The 15026-nt window shown below is 46.6% G+C and overlaps 1 protein-coding gene across 3 annotated transcripts in view; it reads right to left on the reverse strand.

Moving 5' to 3' along the window:
• Nucleotides 1–15026, reverse strand: part of SEMA4B (semaphorin 4B) — a 91471-nt gene that overhangs the window by 57641 nt on the left and 18804 nt on the right. For 2 of the 3 annotated variants that reach the window (XM_024766458.1, XM_024766457.1), the window contains exon 3: nt 875–1030. The gene's annotated coding sequence lies outside the window, so the exon portion shown is untranslated. Of the gene's footprint in view, nt 1–874; nt 1031–10961; nt 11107–15026 lie in introns of those variants that run through there. The other variant, XM_024766460.1, reaches the window with a different exon arrangement.

Genomic DNA, 15026 nt, shown 5'->3' on the forward strand with positions numbered 1-15026 from the left:
TTTTTTTTTTTTTTTTTTTTTTTTTTTGCGGTACGTGGGCCTCTCACTGTTGTGGCCTCTCCAGCTGTGGAGCACAGGCTCTGGACGCGCAGACTCAGCGGCCATGGCTCACCGGCCCAGCCGCTCCGCGGCATGTGGGATCCTCCCAGACCGGGGCACGCACCCGCGTCCCCCGCATCGGCAGGCGGACTCTCAACCACTGCGCCACCAGGGAAGCCCCTCCACCAGACCTTTTAACCACTCAGGCTGCAGCCCCCTCTCATGACCGTAAGGATTGTATATTACCCTAGGCAGTTGCCCACCCACCGCTTTTGGAACAGCCTGTGGCCCTTTCTCTGGGGGGGATTTTGCTGTCATTGATGACCTCAGCATTTGGACCTGTACCTGTTTGGATTTGGCTAGTCCCTGAATGACTCAATTAGACTCTGTGATCTGGCTTCTGGACAGAACAACTTTGCTCCTGGGCTCAGGGTGGGGGGCAGGGCATCATTTGGGATATTTTTGGCTCTAGGTAACAGAAACCGTACTCAAGCTGGTTTAATCAGTGAGGACATTTATTGTGTCATTTAATAGGAAGTCCCACGAGAGGGTGGTTTCCAGGTAAGCTGATACAGCATCTCAGTGAGGACATAAAGACCCCAGTTCATGTGTTCCTTTGTTCACTCCTTCCCTGACACAGGAGATTGTGCCATTTTGCCCTTCATGCATGAGAGTCCCTGCTTCCTCACAGCCCTACCAACAGAATGTATTGTCAAACATTTGGATTTTTGCCAATCTGATAGGTGAAAAGTGGTATAACAGTCTTATTTCAATTTTAATTGCTCTTACTATGAGTGAAGTTGAGCATTTTTTCCTATGCTTAAGGGCTACTTACTTGTTTTTCCTTTTCTGTGAACTTTGTCTTCACCTACTTTTCTCACTTTCCATTTGGGTTGTTGACCTTGGACGCAGGGTTTTTTCCATCTCTCTGCTCTGGCCTTTTTAGTGCTTGCTTCCTGCTCAGGCTGGAACCAGGATGGCAGCAGCAGTTCTAGACATTGAGATGTTCAGAAATTAGGTTTGTCACTTTCTGTTTGTAGCTAACCCAGTTCCACTTTCCAACCCCCTTCTCCCTTTCCTGCTTCTTCTTTATTTTTGTTTGTTTTTTTGGTCTCGCCGTGCAGCTTGTGGGATCTTATTTCCCTGACCAGGGATCGAACCTGGGCCCCCTGCAGTGGAAGCACCGAGTCCTAACCACTGCACCGCCAGGGAATGCCCATCCTGTTTCTTCTTTGGACAAGAAGGGCTAAAAACTGACTTTCCCAGTTTGTTTTGCAGTGAGGAGCAGCCATGGGACATAGTCCTGCCCAATGAGACGAAAGTGGGAGAGTACGAGGAAATTTCTGGGAAAGATTTGGTTAGAAAAAGCACAGGTGTCACTGGCATAGCCCCTTTCTTCCTGCCTTAACATGGACAGAATGGCTGGAGTGGCAGCCTTCTTGACACCATAAATGAAAGACAAAGACAGTCACAGAGATGTTGATCCTAATATTATTGGAGCCACTAAACCAACACCAGGAACCACCTACCTCCAGAGTTTGTACACAGCTCATTAAATATCTTCACTCTTAAATTATTATTTGTCAGGGTGTGGGCGGAGGGGGGTGTGTTCTCTTACTTGCTGATGAACACATTCCTAACTGGTACACTGTGGCTTTCTCTTAAGAGGAAGAAAACTTCCCAGAAGTCACCCTCCCCCTTTCCCTGGACTTCCCCTCAGGACATTGGTCAGATTGGGTCACATGTCCTTTCCTGAACCAATCACCTCAAGGGGCATAGGATTCCCCTTAGGCCAATGGGGTCATTCCTGGGGTGGGGGCAATGTTCACTGAGGCATATGGATACAGGGAAGAGAGGTGGAAACCAGAGGCAGGAGGATGGTGGCATTTTTAAAAAGGAAGGGGTGAGAAATGGCTGCTGAGTGGATAGGCAGTGGGGTCTCCTGCAGTGAGTGAAAGAGTAGCCTCAGCTCGGGGCTGCGCCTGGGGGAGTGACTTGTGTCTCACCTGCATGGACACGCTGCCCAGTCACACTGCTCTAGGGCATTGCAGGCTCTACCTGAGTGCAGAAATTTGTGACCTGTCTCACCTGTTGGGCAGCAAAGTCCTGTAAACTACGACTGCATAGCTACATGAGCTACATATACGTCTCTCAATGAGGTCAAAGAAGTGGTTGTATTTCCTTAAAACAAAAACAAATTTTCCTTAATAAACGAATAGATTATACCAGTTTATAAACTCCATGAGGGCAGGGGTGTGCCTTTTTTGGTTTCTGCTGTACCCCAATCCCTAGCAATTGATTAAAAATGTTGAACAGGACAGAGGCTTTTTTTTTGGCCGCACCTTGCAGCATGCACCCCCTGCAGTGGAAGCTCGGAGTCTTAACCACTGGACCCCCATGGAAGTCCCCAGAGCTTTTCAACATAGACCTTGACATCAATCAGTCCACTGATTTGGGGGCTCTGATAATTCAATCTGCTACCGTCCGACTGATTTATACTGGTATCTACCCTGTACTTCTCCCTCTCCACTACAAGACTACAACAAGAAGTCTATTTGGAGACCTGCTGAACCCAAGGATACGTGCATCTAGCATTTCAAGCCAAGGGTGCTGTGGAGCTGAGGCTGGTGAACCCATTCTGGCTCTCAGGAATCATTGCTTCCTTTTCTGGGGCTTGCCAAATCACCTCTTTATTCCTGCTCAGCCCTCTGACTCAATGTTTGAAGTCTCCACGTTCTTTCCTTTTAATATCGGGAATGGCCTTTTGACCCTCTCCAACCTTCCAGCTCATTTTCTGTTGTAATATCTCAAAAACCACAGGCAGTGACTCAGAGTCCCATTGCCCAGTGACGGGGATATAATGAGTCCAGGCCAAAGAACATTATTTCAAGGAGCCAGGAGCTCATTTACAAACTCTCTAACCCACCTGGGACTAGCTAAGAGCTAGTTCCTCCCCGACGGTACTCACTCATACACACACTTCTCCTCCAGGTCTGAAAGGCAAAGGCCCCATCGCCTGATGAGTTCCCACCTTCCAGCATTCTGCCCCCAGCATCTAGCAGCAGGCCTGCTCTTTCTTTCATCTCCTTGCTCTGAAGAGAACTAAAAGCTCCTTTTCATTGTTCTCCCTGGCAGTATTCTATTACAGTTGTTTATTTCCTCCATTATAAAAAGTAATATAAACTCATTTAAGAAAATGTAGAAAATCCAGCTAAGTAGGAAGAAGGAGTAAGGAAAAATAATATACTGCCCCCTATACCTAAGGTCAAGCACAGTCAACATTTCAGTGCCAGAAACTAACACAACATTGTAAATCAACTATACTCCAATAAAAATTAAAAAAAAAAAAATCCCAGTCACACCCTTAAAAACAAAACATTTCAGTGCCTTACGGAAGCTATTCCGACAGGTCTCCCTTATCCTCATATGCCTTCTTTATACAATTTCCTTTTAAATCTAAGCTCTAATGATGAACAGTTTGTATACCCTCCTACAATACAATTATAGAATCATTGTGAATGTGAAGAAAGATTTAACCCACAGCACCCTCCAGCACAAGGGATGTTTTCTCCAGGAACAGGTGACCATGTAGAACATGGCATGACCAGGTAGGGATGCTCGGATAAGGCCATTCCTGGCAGCAGCTTGTACAAGCCCAGAAAAGGTGTGAGATGTGCCCCTCATTATTACAGTCGTGTTCTTTGGGGAGGAGGGGGTAGAAGTGGAGACAAAGGGGTAGGCTTTCACTTTCACTTTATATACTTTACAAAAAACTACGAAAAAGAATGATCTTTGCAGAGATTATTACCTTAGTGTCTTAATCTCTGGAAATGTTCTATGGTGAACATATGTTGCTTTGGTAATCACAGAAATATAACACATGTGTTATGGGCTGAATAGTGTCCCTCAAATCTGTATGTTGAAGTCCTAACCTCCCGTACCTCAGAATGTGTCTGTATTTGGAGACAGGGCTTTTAAAGAGGTAATTAAGTGAAAATGAGGTCATTAGGGTGAGCCCTAATCCAATATGACTGGTGTCCTTATAAGAAGAGATTAGGACACAGATGCTCATAGAGGGAAGCCCAGGGAGAAAATGGCCATCTGCAAACCCAGAAGCCTCAGGAGGAGCCAACCCTGCCAACACCTTGATCTTGGACTTCTAGCCTCCAGAACAGTAAGAAAATAAATTTCTGCTGTTTAAGCCACCCAGTCTCTGGCACTTTGATATGGCAATGATACAAGCTCTTGGCTTTTCAAATTTTCACACTGAAGGTTATCGCTGGTCATGAGAAACGCACAGGTTCAGGAATTACTTTTTTTTTTTTTTGGCTGTGCTGCACAGCACGTGGGATCGTATTTCCTCGACTAGGGATCAAACCTATGACCCCTGCAGTAGAAGCGCAGAGTCTTAACTACTGGACTTCCAGGAAAGTCCCTCCTTTGAACTTTTCAAAGCGGATTTAACCTTCAGTGTGGAATGCAGGTAGTCACACCCTTTCCTTCCCTGGAATGCACTGCAGTGTGAGGTGATGTCTCCCAAGTTTTCGCTCCAGGTAGGTTCAGATCCCACTGGGACCACCTACAGGGCAAGACCATTTAGGCTCTCTTATCCTCAGTTCCCACTCTGTAAAGCAGAGAGAATAAGAGCAGGCAGCTTTTTTCTTTAAGTCCTAAGGGAGATGAGACACGTAATGGTGACAGCACAGCACAGCGGTTAGGAGACCAGATCCCCAGCCCACACTTGCTGAGCTTGGTGGTTCAGGTCGTGGCTCAGCCACCTTCCTCCTGGGTGGCCTTGGGCAAAGTGCTTCTGCCCTCTGTAAAATGAGGATTACAAAAGCATGATGATGGGAACTCAGTGCATTAATGTATCTAAAGTACATATATTGAGAATTAATATATCTAAACTACTCTGTCTAGTAGAGTAGCCATCAGCCAGCTGCACCCGTTGAGCACTTGAAATGTGGCTCCTTCAAACTGCGATGTGCCGTTAAGCGTAAATTCACGTCGGATTTTGAAGACTTAATAAGAAAAGAGAGTGTGAAACATCTCACTGATAATTAATATTTTGCATCTTTTAGATTAAATAGAATATATTTTACAGTTAATTTCACTTTAAAAAAACTTTTAAAAATACAGAGCAGTTACTAATTTTCCCCTTAGGTATCACCCATGTGTACATTAGGTATACATATTACTAATTTCTGTTTGTATTTCTTATTTATTTATTTATTTATTTTTGGTTGCATCAGGTCTTAGTTGCGGCAGGCAGGCTCCTTAGTTGTGGCTCGCTGGCTCCTTAGTTGCGGCATGTGAACTCTTAGTTGCAGCATGCATGTGGGATCTAGTTCCCTGACCAGGGATCGAACCCAGGCCCCCTTGCATTGAGAGTGTGCAGTCTTATCCAGCACCACCAGGGAAGTCCCCTGTTCGTACTTCTTAAACAGTAAATAAAATAAAATGCAGCTACTAGAATATTTTAAATTATATATGTGCTGGCACTGTATGCTTATCAGACAGCTGGCTTAGAACAGGGCCTGCCTGGCGTGTAGCAGGAGTAACTGAAGCTACCATCAGTGTTTAGCGCCTGGCACTTGGTAAGCACTTATCAAGTGGCGGTTTTTGTTCTGAAGACTTCTCAGGCGCCCTCTCCTGCTTCTGCTTTGGAGATCTATGCCTGGAAATGCATTGTCTGTTTCCCTGCAGGATTTTGTCATATTCACCCATTGGGAGAGCTCCCGGTCTTTCCTTTAATCTTCACCACCCCCAAGACCTCTCCAGGGATGTCTACACACATGGGCGCACACACACACACAGACACAGACACACACACACACGCAGGTGTAGACTTTCTCGAGGTCCAGTCTTCCATCACCTCCTGTCACCCCTGCAACTGTGGTCCCCAAGCACCTCTGCATCCTGCACTGAGTTCACCTGGCCTGGGTTTGGGGATCCCTCTTTGCCATCATCATTCTCTGCTTTCTCCTCAGGCCCTGCACTTCTGAGGCTTGATCTGTGATGCTCAGACAGATGGAACGTTGCCAGCAGGGGCTGTTAGCAGGCTGCCAAGAGGTTGCCCAGAGCAGCTTTTACTCTGACAAATTCACTCCTGGGGCCCCCAGGTCTACCCAAGTCCTGGCAGCTGGTGGAGAGAAGATGGAGTCTCAGCTGTGGACTTGGACGACTCAGTTTCTCAGGAGGCCACGTTTTCAATGCATTTAGCAGGGTGAGAACAGTTTTTGTTTTGGAAAATATCTGGATCAGCCACTTTGGTTGAGGAAGGGGAGGTGCCAGGGCATGGTTAAACACATGAGGAACTAAACAGCTTTACAGGGGTCGTTAACAAGAACTTGGGGAAAGGGACCCCCCAAAAGAGAGAAGACAGGGGAGAAGGTCAGAAAAATGAAAAGGGGCCAGAAAAAAATAGCAGGAGCCTCAGCCTGGGAGTTTTGTGTCTAGTGAGGAATTCCCAGTGGCAGGGACGGAGTAGCAGTGGGAAGGGACTTTTTAAAAAAATTGTGGTAAAATACACATAACATAAAATTTACCATCTTAACCATTTCTAGGTGTACATCCTCCTTGTTTTGTAACCATCACCACCATCCATCTCCAGAATTCTTTTCATCTTCCCAAACCGAAACTCTGTACCCATTAAACAATAACTTTCCATTCCCCCAGCCCCCGCAACTACAATTCTATTTCCTGTCTATGAATTTGACTACTCTGGGTACCCCATGTAAGTGGAAACATACTGTATTACGTTTGGCTTATTTCACTTAGCATAATGTCCTCAAGGTTAATCCATGTTGTAGCATGTGTCAGAATTTTCTTTCTTTTTAAGGCTGAATAGGGCTTCCCTGGTGGTGCAGTGGTTGAGAGTCCGCCTGCCGATGCAGGGGACACGGGTTCTTGCCCCAGTCCGGGAAGATCCCACACGCCGCAGAGCGGCTGGGCCCGTGAGCCATGGCTGCTGAGCCTGTGCGTCCGGAGCCTGTGCTCCGCAACGGGAGAGGCCACAACACTGAGAGGCCTGCATACCAAAAAAAAAAAAAAAAAAGGCTGAATAACATTCCATTGTATGTATAACCACATTTTGTTTATCCATTCACCCATTAGTAGACACTGGGGTTTCTTCCACCTTTTGGCTGTTGTGATTAATGCTGCCATGAACATGGGTATATAAATATCTCTTTCAAACACTGCTTTCAGTTCTTTTAGGTGTCCATCTAGAAGCAGAATTGCTGGGTCATATGGTAATTCTATTTTTAGTTTTTGAGGAACTGCCATGCTATTTTCTACAGTGCCTGTACCATTTTACATTCTCACCAACAGTGCATAAAAGTTCCAATTTCTGAAAAGACAACCTATAGAATGGGAGAAAATATTTGCAAATGATATGACTGATAAGGGTTAATATCAAAAATATATAAACAACTCATACAACTCAACATAAAAAAAAAACAACCTGATTGAAAAACGGGTGGAAGACCTGAATAGACATTTTTCCAAAGAAGACATACAGATGACCAACACGCACATAAAAAGATGTTCAGCATCGTTAATCATTAGAGAAATACAAATTAAAACCACAATGAGATATCACCTCACACCTGTTAGAATGGCTATCTCCATATCAGGATGTGGAGAAAAGAGAATCCTCATATGCTGTTGGTGGGAATGTAAATTGGTATAGTCACTGTGGAAAAGAGTATGAAGGTTTCTCAACAAACTAAAAACAGAACTACCATATGACCCAGCAATTCCATTCCTAGGTATATATCCTAAAAAACGAAAACACTAATTTGAAAAAGTACATGCACCCCAATGTTCATGGCAGCACTATTTACAATTGCCAAGATATGGAAGCAACCCAGGGGTCCATCAACAGATGAATGGATAAAGAAGATGTAGTATATATATACGATGGAATATTACTCAGCCATAAAGAATGAGAATTTGCCATTTGCAACAACATGGGTGGACCTATAGGATATTACGCTAAGTGAAATAAGTCAGAGAAAGACAAATACTATATGATATCATTTATATGTGTAATCTAAAAAATAAAACAAACTAGTGAATATAACAAAAAGAAACAGACTCACAGATATAGAGAATAATCTAGTGCTTACCAATGGGAAGTGGGGGGCAAGATAGGAGTAGAGAATTAAGAGGCACAAACTACTATGTATAAAATAAATAAGCTATAAGACTATGGCCAATATTTTGAAATAACTATAAATGGAATATAACCTTTAAAAATTGTGAATCACTGTTGTACACCTGAAACTTATACAATACTGTACATCAACTAATACCTCAATAAACAAAAAAAGAGTTCTGGGAATTCCCTGGCAGTCCAGTGGTTAGGGCTTGGCGCTTTCACTGCTGTGGCCCAGGTTCATCCCTGGTCAGGAGCTAAGATCCTGCAAGCCATGCGGTGCACCCAAAAGAAGAAAAAAAAGAGTTCCAATTTCTCTACATCCACACCCACATTTTTTTTTCTTCTTTTTTTAAAAGTAGCCATCCTAATGTGTGTTAAATGGTATTAATTTGTATTTTCCGAGTGATTAGAGATGTTGATCAACTTTTTAATGTGCTTACTGGCCTTTTACATACTATCTTTGGAGAAATGTCTATTCAAGTCGTTTGCGCCCCCACGCCTTTCTTTTGTGGTTGAAACCTTTTTTAAAAAAAATAATTAATTAATTTATTTTTGGCTACGTTGGGTCTTTGTTGCTGCTCGTGGGCTTTCTTTAGTTGTGGTGAGCACGGGGATACTCTTCGCTGCGGTGCTTGGGCTTCTCATTGTGGTGGCTTCTCTTGTTGTGGAGCACGGGCTCTAGGTGCGAGGGCTTCAGTAGCTGTGGTGCGTAGGCTTCAGTAGTTTTGGCATGTGGGTTCAGTAGTTGTGGCTTGCGGGCTCTAGAGCACAGGCACAGTAGTTGTGGCATATGGGCTTAGCTGCTCCACGGCACGTGGGATCTTCCCGGACCAGGAATCAAACCCATGTCCACATGGTCACCAAGCACCGTTCTGATCTCCCTGTGCTATGCGGCTGCTTCCCACTAGCTATCTATTTTACATTTGGTAGTGTATATAAGTCCATGCCACTCTCTCATTTCGTCCCAACTTACCTACCCTTCCCCCGCCCCATGTCCTCAAGTCCATTCTTCACATCTGCATCTTTATTTCCATTGTTTCTTTGTTTGATGGTTGGTTGGTTGGTTTTTTTCTGGGAATCCCCAGCAACACCCGAACTATTGTTCCATTTTAGAGAGGTCTGCTGGGATCCCATGACCAATTAACCATTTTCGCAAGTTTATCAAGGTGTTTTTCTACCTCCTCTTTTACAGTTTAACTCCCTCTCTGCCTCTCTCTGTCTCTGTATCTCCTCTCATTACTTGAACTGTGGGCAAACACTTTCCTCTTGGTCCCCTAAGAATCACTCTGACCTGGCCCCAAGCCCTTTGTTTGGATATCTCAAACTCCGTGCTCAAACCCAAATCCACTCCAGCAGCAGACTCCACCGGGAGACCAGCTCTTCACCTCCTGGGTCTTCCCATTCCCAAGTCCCAGTTAGGCTACCGTATTGATTGTCTTCTTGTCTTTTTTTTTTAAGATAACATTTTAAAAAAATATTTTATTTTATTTATTTATTTTTGGCTGTGCCGCTGGGCATCCGTGATCCTAGTTCCCTCACCAGGGATCGAACCCATGCCCCCCTGCAGTGGAAGTGCGGAGTCTTAACCACTGGACCACCAGGGAAGTCACCGGTTTCTTGTCTTAGATTCCAGGGCATGCAAAGATGTTGTCCTGGCCTTGTCCAGGGAGGCCCTTAGTCCCTGCAGATTCAGTGGGGGAGGGGAGGAACCTGCGAGAGGCCAAGGCGTCCCAAGCACACGCCATATTCACTGATGCTCAGCTCCGCAGGCCCCCATGGCCCCCCTGCTTCCCTGGCTTGAAGATGCTCTTCCCACTCCACATTTCCTTCCCTGCTGGCCCCAGGGCAGACCTATTCATTAGCCACCTGCAGCAATACAATTCCTTCTTCCTCTTCCCCTGTGTGGCATGTTTCTATGGTTGGAGCACCTCAGAGATTCCCACGGAGATCAGCCTTCTGGAGGCGGAGGAGAGGGCGTATGGCCACCGCTGTCCCAGCCAGACCGCAGCGGGGTGCTCAGGGGGCGTCCTTCCCTTCCACCCCAAACGTGGCTGTCAGATGTTCTGGAAACAAGGGTGCTCACTCCTGAGGTCCCTGGAGGTTGCTAAGGGTACCTTGAGGTTGTCTCTAGCCCATGGGTTTGACCCAGGACTTCAGAAGCTGTCCAGACCATGAAGTCCAGCAGTGCAGATACAGAGCAGCCCTTTTGTTCCCAAACTGCTCTGTGGGGTCAATGTGAGTGACAGTAATTGGGAGAGGCTCATCAGAGGGAGCCTCAGAGGAAACCGGAGGAACCACCCCTCTGTCCCAGTGGCTGTCCCCCTGACTGTCAGACCTGGAAGGACCAGGTCCTGCTGACACACCTCCACCTTCCACTGGCTACCCTCTTTAGAATTTTCTGCAAGCCATTATCCACACACCACCATAATGCTCTTTTTATATTTAGCCTCACTTAAAAGCTTTCAATAGGGACTTCCCTGGTGGTCCAGTGGTTAAGACTCCATGCTCCCAATGCAGGGGGCCCGGGTTCAATCCCTGGTCAGGGAACTAGATTCCGCATGCTGCGATGAAGATCCTGCATGCCACAACTAAGACCCGGCACAGCCAAATAAATAAATATTGAAGAAAAAAAAAAGCTTTCAATAGCCTCCCACCAATCCTGGAATAATGGTGTCCTTACCAGGCCTTCAAGGCCCAATGTGAACCAGTCCCTGCCTGTTCTTCTTAACTCACCACCCATCCCTCTCCCCTAGCTCACCATACGCCAGACACACTGATCTTCTCCTGGTCCCAGCATTCCAAGACCGTTTCAGCCTCAGGGCCTTTGCACTTGCTGTTCCTTCTGATCAGAGTGCTCTTCGCACAGATCCTTGTCATTTGGTTTGCGGCTCAGAAGTCAACCTCTCCTGACTACTTCAGTCCAGAGTAGCCTCCCCTTCCTTATGCTTTATCTCCTCATACTATTTTATTTTCTTCTCCACACATACCCCTTTCTGAAGCTTAAGCTTCAGGATCCCTCACTCACATAGGCCCCTTCCAAGGGGTCTACCTAATTTTGTATTATTTTCTTAAAAAGAATTCCCTGCCCAGCCAACCCAACTGTGTAAGCTTCAGGCCCCACAAAATCTAGATTCATTTGTATCTAGAGCAAAGGACCAGGCTGTATTTGGTACATCCTGTGCCTGCCGCTGCCAGGAAGACAAACTCAGCATTCATCCTGTCAGGCTATTTCAACACACCCTTGGCCTCTCTGATCTCTTCAGGTCTGCGTGCCAAGAGGAAACTTTGCCCAGGAATCTTGGTAACTGCCCTGCTCACTGTACGCTGAATTCAAGGTTGGGGTGGGGGGCAGAGTGGGAGTGGTACGGGGGAGGGGATGGGGGTGTCCAAACTCCAAGAGCTGCTGTTTGTGCTTCTCCCTTCTGGACACCCCTGCCTTGACTCCCCCAAATAGACATAAACTTTCTCAATCGGCAAGCATACCACCCTCAACTATTCACCCAGGAGACTGAAAAACCTAGACTTCCGTAGAATCTTTCATCTCTTTCCTTTCTGAGCTTTTTTGCAAAGGTAATCCTAATGTCTATCACTGATTCCACTTCTTACCATCTTGGGCATATATTTAGTGCACAGGTCTTAACTCTCCCTCTGCCTTGCCCCTGGCAGACCTGGCTAATTGATCACAGGACTTTTCCAGGTGGGCCTTCTGTGTAACCACCACCAATTGATCAGAGAGGAAACCTAATTACCTCCTAATGAAACTCAGGTTTAAATGACTGAAGAGGTAAATCTGGTTCAAAGGAAAAGGGCTAATGCTTCTGATGAATTCCTATATCTATGCTGAGTCCAGGGAGGCCAGTTCCAAGGACATGTTTTCTATTTAATTAAGTGAGGGGAGACTTTGGGAGAACACGGCACCTTGCAGTACCTCCCGTGACACAGTGGAAAATTCACTGATCCGGAGCTGGAAGTCCTGCTCTGTTCTGGGCAAAACGACTCACTTCTTCATTCTGCGCATAGGGTTACTATGCATGTTGTCCCAGTCAGCTCAGGCTGCTGTAACAAATTACCCCAGACTGGCGGCTGAAACAGATAACGTTTACTTCTTACAGTTCTGGAGGCTGGGAGTCCAAGAACAAGGTGCTGGCTGATTCCATGTCTGGTGAGAGCCCTTTTCCAGGTTACAGACAACTGGCTTCTCCCTGTAAACTTTCTGGAAAGAAATCCTGAAACACCCTCATGACGTTCTTACTGGGAGTCACAGTGAGCTGTCCTTAGTATCGGGAGAGACTGTCCCCTCCTGGTGGCAAAAGCAGTAAGAAAGTTGATGGGGAATGAACTTAATGAGCTTAAGGGCTAGACACACCAGCATTCACAAAGAAGCCTGTCTGTGGTGCTGGGCAAGGACTCCTGTGGGGACTGTCCCCCTGCACATGTGTTACTTCCTACTTCAGCTCACCTCTTGCCAACCTCCTTCTACAATTCTCCCAAACTGGTTGTCATAAACTCCATCACCCTCCTTAGTGCTCCCGACTATTCATCCCCCTCGCTCTCTGCCTCCCACTCGTCAGAGGAAAAAGAGGCCACTAGGCAGCAACCATCACAGCTCCCTCCTCCTTTTTAAATTGAAAACTTGTCTTCTTAGAAACGAACAATCTGAGAAGTAAGGGCAAAGATCACAGGTGCCTTTAGAAACACGCTCGTCTTCCAGGCCGTCACCTGGCACCGCGGCACCATCCCACCAGGGAACCCGAGCCCGGTATCCCGGTGCGGAAGCCGAGGTGCCAGGTCGACGCAGCGTGCAGGCTGCTTCCTTCATCTTGAAAGAGAGGTCTACACTGGCTGACCCACTTTACTAGCTCCCAGCCTTTCCTCAACCCACCTGCTGAGTTCCTGCTTTCCCTGCTGCAGCCTCCTCACCATCCAGCAGAGCAATGGAGGAACGGCCCCTGCCAAGGTCACGGATGTCTCTGGACGGCTAAATCCAGGGGACACCTCTCGGTGCTCCTTTCCTCATCCACTCTGTAACTTCCGCACTGCGGTCCATCCCCTGGCTATCTCACATTTTCTGTGACAGCCCTTCTGGGTCTCCTCTTCCTCAGGGGCCCTCGGGTGTAGGTGCCCATCAGGGTCTCATCACCGCTCCCTCCTCCCCTCCTCTTCTCCATCCTCACAGCACACTCTCTCCTTGAGCAATCTTTTCAGACCCATGGCTTCCACCACCGTCCCTAGGCTGAGAACATTTAGGAGGAAGCAACATGTTGAAGAATGCAAAATAAGCATGTATGAACTGAGGCTACCACGTGAAGGAAGACAGTTGAGGGAGAAAGGAAAAACACCAGGTCCTTCCTCTATGACTGTGGGCAAATGAGCACACCACCCCAAGTCTTGGATTTCTCATTCACAGAACTGGGATAAGAATAGTACCTACTTCATAGGGTTGTTATGACGCTTAAGGGGGATAATTCTAGAACAAGCACTCAGTGCCCGTACTTGTGAACATTATGGCTCTGTTATTTGCAGGGGTAGAGAAGCAATGGGGAGAAGTGAGGTTAAACTGAGAAATGGTAGTTTGGATCCAGGTTTTGAAACATAGGAGGGCAGTGGACCAATGGGGTATATTTGCCAAGGGCATTCCTAGCCCAACAGCGCAGATGCCATAGGGCTGAGAGCCCAGGAGCCGGCAGCTCCTTCTCAGGCCTTCTGCTCTCCTTCTGGCCATCTGGCTGACCTTGTAAGCACCTGACGTGGGTTCAGCAGGTGGCCAGCCACGATGCCCTACGTGCATGTCCCAGGCATTCCTGAGACAGTCTGCCCTGAAGTTGGGGGAGGTGCTGGTGGGTCAGAATGATAAACAGTTTAGAGCCAGGGAAGTAAAAGGTCACCTTTTGGGCTGTGTCCTGGGGGAAGGGACACTGTTACCAGGGGAACGAGTACTGGTCCTTAAGAAGTACGTTGAACCTACCCTTAGCACTTGTCCAGTTGCCAGGTCCTGAACTTAAACACGAATGCTATTTGTCCAAGATAACAGGATCCAAATGAGAACCCGTGGGCTAATTCAGTGGTGGCTGCAGCCAGCTTATACAGGCTTATGAGAACAAATCATTAAACTTTCAGGAATTTTGTCAGCCAGTTATTAAACATAGCCACTTTTAAAAATTAAGTTATGTAAACTTACAATTAAATAAAACATATTAAAAGACTCAAAACTCATCACTTCATTTTTACTGTAGTATTTCTTCTCTTGAGGATATTTAGTTATTGTATCTATCTGGTAGAAATACTATGCAACTCTGTGTTCAGTGACATTATGTTGGTAGTTAGACATTGGCCATGGTGGAAGTATCTACACCACAGAAATGCTATAAATCAACACACACACACCCTGGTTGTTAAAAACATCTACCAGTTGGGCTTCCCTGGTGGCGCAGTGGTTAAGAGTCTGCCTGCCGATGCAGGGGACACGGGTTCGTGCCCCGGTCTGGGAAGATCTCACACGCCGCAGAGCGGCTAGGCCTGTGAGCCATGGCTGCTTGAGCCTGCGCGTCCAGAGCCTGTGCTCCACAACGGGAGAGGCCACAACAGTGAGAGGCCCGCATACCGCTAAAAACAAATAAAAAACATTTACCAGCACCTCCCTGCATAAACTGATGTCTGAAATTTTTTTTTATTTTTTGGCCACGTGGCTTGTGGGATCCCAGTTCCCAGACCAGGGATTGAACCCGGGACACAGCAGTGAAAGCTTGGAATCCTAACCACTAGGCCACCAGGGAACTCCCATTGAAATTTTGTCTTTAGCCACTTCTCTTTTTTTTTTTTTTTT

This window comes from Neophocaena asiaeorientalis, unplaced genomic scaffold (assembly GCF_003031525.2).
Source record: "Neophocaena asiaeorientalis asiaeorientalis breed wild unplaced genomic scaffold, Neophocaena_asiaeorientalis_V1.1 scaffold346, whole genome shotgun sequence".
Taxonomy (NCBI): domain Eukaryota; kingdom Metazoa; phylum Chordata; class Mammalia; order Artiodactyla; family Phocoenidae; genus Neophocaena; species Neophocaena asiaeorientalis.